The 6063-nt window shown below is 43.9% G+C and overlaps 1 protein-coding gene across 3 annotated transcripts in view; it reads right to left on the bottom strand.

The window, feature by feature from the left end:
* Positions 1-6063, bottom strand: part of JARID2 (jumonji, AT rich interactive domain 2) — a 328805-nt gene that overhangs the window by 319811 nt on the left and 2931 nt on the right. Inside the window, exon 1 of one of the 3 annotated variants that reach the window (XM_011967922.1) lies at positions 5958-6057. The exons of the other annotated variants lie outside the window; for them this stretch is intronic. The gene's annotated coding sequence lies outside the window, so the exon portion shown is untranslated. Of the gene's footprint in view, positions 1-5957; positions 6058-6063 lie in introns of those variants that run through there. 3 annotated transcript variants of the gene reach the window in all.

Here is a 6063-nt window from a genome sequence, read left to right as displayed (position 1 = left end):
GCCTGGCTAATTTTTTTGCATTTTTAGTAGAGACAGAGTTTCACCACGTTGGCCGGGCTGGTCTCGAACTCCTGACTTGAAGTGATCCGCCCGCCTTGGCCTTCCAAAGTGCTGGGATTACGGGTGTGAGCCACCGTGCCCCGCCCTGTGGCTATGTATTTTGTTAACCTTCTAGGAGCAAACAATGCTGTTGATAATATTTCAGTGTTCACAGGCCTTCCTCTTCATGGGTGGTGGAGCTTGACAGACTTACAAAATTAGAACTTAAAATCCAATTGAGACCTTTTAGGCAGCACCAGCTCTCAAGAATAACTCTCAAGAACTTCTACCAGTATGGTTCCTCTTTCTCTAACACCCACATCTGTCCTATGATTATGTAAGTCATCACGGATAATGTTGCCATTACTCACACCGCCTCATTAACACATCTGGACAGCCTTTGTTTAGTGGATGGCCCAGCCCCTGGTGAGGACTGAGGGCAAATGATTTCCCCAGTGTTCCATGGTCCCCTAAGCCTCAAAGTCAGGGTTAAGAAAGCACAAGTCAAGTACAAGAAAAAGTCAACAGCCCTGGGAAATCAAACCGGTTCTTGCAAGTCTGGAGAACTGCAGCCCACTGCCGGGCCTCAGATACACCCAAGAATGTGGCGGGGGTACTTGTAAAACTAGAAGAGCACAACCCATCCAGTCCCAAGGGACACGGGATGTCAGTTCTTCCAATGATGACTCAGGGAGACAGCCAGCTGGGGATAAGGGGGTAGCTCCACCAACTGGTGCTTCAAAAAACAACAAATACAAACATGAAGGGGAGACTGACACTCCTGACAAACTGCCCTCACTTCCAACTTTCTCAAGCAAAAAGCCTCTCCAAAGGCTGCCAACAGTCCCTTTTACGACCTTTTCTTCTCCCCTTTTTGGGGTTCCACTGATGGTTCATTTTACTTCTATGTCCTCTGAACTCAAAAGCGGGGAGCGAATCATCTGGCTGGTTTTTCACCTTACTTTTCTCATCTGTAAAATGGACTCAAAAACCCCTTTTCTCAAACTCACAACGTAGGCGGTTATTTCAGAATTGACTGAGTCCTCTCTTCACAATACCGTTAAGAGAAGTGGGTGCTGTCATCTGGAGGTGTTTTCCATAATCCAAGCTTTTCTGGGACAGTTCTTCAAATGGAAAAAAGAGCCCCAGGAGAGGTGGGCAGCACCCTTACAATAGTGAAATCTGTGGCAAGACAAACTGTGGTAAAAGTGTAAAAAAAACCCAGAGACCCAGAGTGGTGTGGTCGAGCTGCCAGTGGCTGCTCACGCAGGAATGACCTAGACTTTGCCCTCTGGGACAATCTGCGTGGGCTCTTTCCTACAGCCTAAGAGAGCAAGAAAGACAAAAGCCACCTGCAAGAAGTGACAGGAACAGAAGTCCTGGAAACAGGAGTCTTCCACCAAGAGCAAAATGACAGGTCAGCTCCACTTTTAATAATTTTATTCTCAATCAGAATTGAATTTTAAAAATTCTTATTTGGTCAGGCACAGTGGCTCACGCCTGTAATCCCAGCACTTTAGGAGGCTGAGATGAGCAGATCATGAGGTCAGGAGTTCAAGACCAGCCTAGCCAACATAGTGAAACCCCGTCTTCACTAAAAATACAAAAGTGAGCCGGGTGTGGTGGTATACACTGGTAGTCCCAGCTACTCGGTAGTCCCAGCTACTCGGGAGGCTGAGACAGGAGAATCACTTGAACCTGGGAGGTGGAAGTTGCAGTGACCCAAGACCACGCCACTGCATTCTAGCCTAGGTGACAGAGAGACACTCCTCTGTCTCGGGGGGAAAAAAAAAAAAAATCCTTATTAAAAAAACCTGAAGCTGGCAGAAGGTTATAAGATTGTCTGAAGTCCCAAGAAAGATTAAAACCTAGAAGGATAATGAGAATAAAATCTCGCTCACTCTTACTCTACAAAACTGTAGACAGATATCACGGAGTTCCCACCTCCCAGAATAAAAGATGCCTGCAAAGGTGAGGCAAGTATGGAAAAGGTTTATGGAAAAAAGGAATCAGAAAAACAAAGACTGGGGGCCTGGAAAAGCAATTGAGGCTTGTCTTAGGGAGTCACAGGAATAAAGAGTACAGTTATCTGGAAGACAGAAAAAAAACAAAAGATAATTGAGCACACAGAAAAACAGATTCAATTGGTTTCATTTTTATTAACAGGTAAGTCTTAAGGATTTGAAAGGGAACAGACCTTCGACAATATCTCATAAGTAAAACAATATATAACTAAAGTTGCCGGATTACAAGATACAAGCTTCTAAACTCCATGAATTAGGTGAAAATTACGACTCTTTCTGTTCCCTGCCATTCAGTGAACGGCACAATTACTTTAACTCCAAAAGTAATACAATCACCACAGTAGGACTACTTTAAACTGATCCACACTTTACCTAAGTTACTTGGCATGAATCAGACAGGGAGTCCAGTTTAGCATTTGGGGATTAAGGTTAAACACAGTTGGAAGCACTCTTAGGAGAGATGACAAGAACCAGAAGTTGGTTAGTTAATGGAAACAAGTTTGTTAGACAAGAAACAATTTTTTAAAAAAGATATTTCTTAACATTTTATATTAACCGACAAAGACAAATCTACTTTTAATTACCTTTTTTTGAAATGAGGCCATGGGTCTTATTTCTGAGCTTAAGTCTCTGAGTGTTCTGTTGTTCCACATTATACTGTTTTGCTTGTTGGGGAAGTCTGGGCGTTGAAGTTTGGTTCTTAAAAGGGAATCACTTGCAAAGCAATGCGTGTGGACAGTCCTTACAGATTTTCCCAAAAATCTTGGGAAATGTCTGGCCTTTTTTTTTTTTTTTTTTTTTTTTTTTTTTTTTTAAACGGAGTCTCACTCTGTTGCCCAGGCTGGAATGCACTGGTATGATCTCAACTCACTACAACCTCTGCCTCCCAGGTACAAGCAGCTCACTGCAACCTCCGCCTCCTGGGTTCAAGTGATTCTCCTGCCTCAGCCTCCTAAGTAGCTGGGATTACAGGCATGTGCCACCACGCCCAGGTAATTTTTGTGCTTTTAGTAGAGATGGGGTTTCACCATGTTGGTTAGGCTGGTCTTGAACTCCTGACTTCATGATCCACCCACCTCAGCCTCCCAAAGTGCTAAGATTACAGGCATGAGCCACCGCGCCCGGCCCCAACTCTTTTTCACACTCGTTTCAAGGTTGACGTAATACTTAACTGTAATTACAATAATAAGCCCAACTGGAATAACCAGATTTGGGAACAAACAATTGACACTTAGCAAGACTTCTGGGTGAAAGCCAAAGGGGACAGAGGTACTTCCCAGAGCTGCCCAGGACCTTTGTCCTAGCGTATCAGTCAGGACGTTCTGCAGCCAACAGGATAAGTAGGATGGGTAGGTAAAAGGTGGTTAGGAGAGCTTCTACTACTGCAACCCTGGGGGAGACATGGACCAGTAACATCAGGATGATGACAGCAAAGCAGCCAGAATTCAGACAATGTCAGGAGTGTGAGTCCTCACACCATCATGAGCAAGGGCAAACCACTAGCTTAAAAATGTTCAGTTGTCTGGGCGCAGTGGCTCACACCTGTAACCCCAGCACTTTGGGAGGCCGAGGCGGGCAGATCACCTGAGCTCATGAGTTCAAGACCAGCCAGGCCAATACAGTGAAATGAAACTCCGTCTCTACCAAAATACAAAAAATAGCCGGGTGTAATGGTGGGTGCCTGTAATCCCAGCTACTCAGGAGGCTGAGACAGGAGAATAGCTTGAACCCTGGAGACGGTGGTTGTAGTGAGCCACCACTGCACTCCAGTCTGGGCAGCTGAGCAAGACCCTATCTCAAAAAAAAAGCAAACAAACAAAAATGCTCTCTAGCTTAGCCGTCACCTAGTGTTTTAACAAACTACACTTAATATGACATTCCTGTGTCTTCAATGAAAAAAAAAGAAAGTTCCATTCTGAAGGTAACAGACACCAATTACATACTCCAAAAGATTTTCTACAGACACCAATTATATACTCCAAAAGATTTTCTTGTTCTGAAGGAGGAAAGTTTAACCTTTGGAGCAAGGTATATATTAACACTGGAGTTATTTCCAAGGCACTTGGAAGTGCATCAATAGCCTTCAGCCCAGCAACAGGGACTGGTTTAACCCACTGACGAGGAAACAGGCATTAGCAAGTACCAAATAATTCTAGTTGTCTATTTGGGCCAGTGTCTACAGGGACACGAGTTGGTTATTATCCAGGTTATTATTTTACTGTAGGTTAATATCTAAGTTGGATTACTTGTCGACATAATCTTTCTCTCAAATTTTAGTGAAACTTTGGACTTCATTGTGTTTTCCTTCCGTATCCCTATACAGTGATAGGAGCCAAACTGCCACTGCCCTGCACTTAAGTAACACAGAGCAAGATTTTCCACTACTAGAAACAAGTAGCTGGAAAGCCATGTAAATATCGCAGGAAAGAAGAAATACAGCAATAAAATAACGTACAAATTTCCCCACCACCCCACCAACTGTAAAATAACGTGACTGAACAATTTGTGATGAATTGAGTTTTAAAACAGAAAACCTCATAAATCCAACCACTATATTTTTTGTGTTCTTCCTACTTTTTTCTTTACAATTTTATGTAGTTGTAATTATAGTAAATCCCTTTGAAGCTTACAACAAAAACGTTTTCCAATTTTTAAATCATACACTTTTAAATCAGAAAATTAGATATTTAAAACTTACAGCCTAGTGGTACAAATTCTGCTTGAGCTGTCCTAGAAAATCAAACTGGCAATTTGTTTTCATGCTAACTACATGAATTACTATCTTCATATGGCAGAGATTTTCTATTTCAGATACCTGCTATAAAGCAAAGATCAAATAGCGGTGAAGCCCTAATATCCTATCTGTTATTCTCCCTAGGAATAACCAGGCAGTGGAATGATGGAAACAGCAGAAAATATCCATGGTGCAAAACATGCAACTGTTTTTATTGTCCAAGTGGATTGGGGCGTTCAAAGGCAAACGTTTTCAGTTATTTAACGTATTGCAGTGGGAGTCGTGCCCAACACAATTAAGACAGGATTACATTGCAATTTATGAGTTTCTCAAGGACATCATTTATTATGAAACATAACAATCATTTCTCCCAAAGCCTACTATCGACAATCGCACCCCCAACTCTGCTTTGCTAAAGTAATAAACTAAATGGCAACTCAGCAGGCATCCCTGGCTTTTGAGACCAACTGTGGGAAACGTGCTGCCTTCCACGAGCTCAAGTAATAATGTCACCTTACATATAAAGAGGCATACTGTTTTACATCTTTCATGCACATAATCTTGTCAGTGACTTAGTTAAGTGGCAATGGCAGGTATTTTTCCGTTTTACAAAAGAGGAAACAGAATGCCAGCCCCTGGTTTCCCTGCTCAGAAGAACTAAGCCAAGAGCACCTTGAGACTTAAAGGAGTCCTATGTCTTCTCAGTACATTTGTCAATGACAAGTATTCCTTTGGTCCAGACCCCCAAAATTACACTCAGTAGGCACAGAGCCGGCACAGCAAAGGAAAGCCCCCCACCAGAGTACAGCAAAGCTTCCAGAAAGAGCAACAGTTGCTGCTGTGCAGCATCATCATGAAAGCCATCCGGCCACATCCTGCTGAAGCACCCCTAACACGACTTCAAGTGACAAGGTGGCCAAATCCACAACAAAGCAAAGCTTTCCCTCAATACTTTCATTTCTTTACATAAGCACTGGCGAAGGGACACATGTACCACGCTAGTAATGCAACACCATCAGGAGACCTGCAACAGAGGAAGTGAAAACATTCCTGCAGAAAGGAGGCGCCTCCTCCCCGCTCCCCGCTTCCCGCTTCCCAAGTGGCATCAGAACAGGGTCCAGTGGCACTCCTTTGGGAACCAACAGCTCCCCGGCGCTCACCTGGTGGGAAGCGCGACGCTCCGGAGCGGAAGGCAGAGGCCGAGCGCATCTTCCTCCTCTTCCTCCTCCCACGCCGCAGCCCGGCTCTGCGGCAGCCCCCGCCTCC

This window comes from Mandrillus leucophaeus, unplaced genomic scaffold (genome assembly GCF_000951045.1).
Source record: "Mandrillus leucophaeus isolate KB7577 unplaced genomic scaffold, Mleu.le_1.0 Scaffold82, whole genome shotgun sequence".
NCBI classification, from domain to species: domain Eukaryota; kingdom Metazoa; phylum Chordata; class Mammalia; order Primates; family Cercopithecidae; genus Mandrillus; species Mandrillus leucophaeus.
This window is presented reverse-complemented; position numbering and strand designations above follow the sequence as displayed.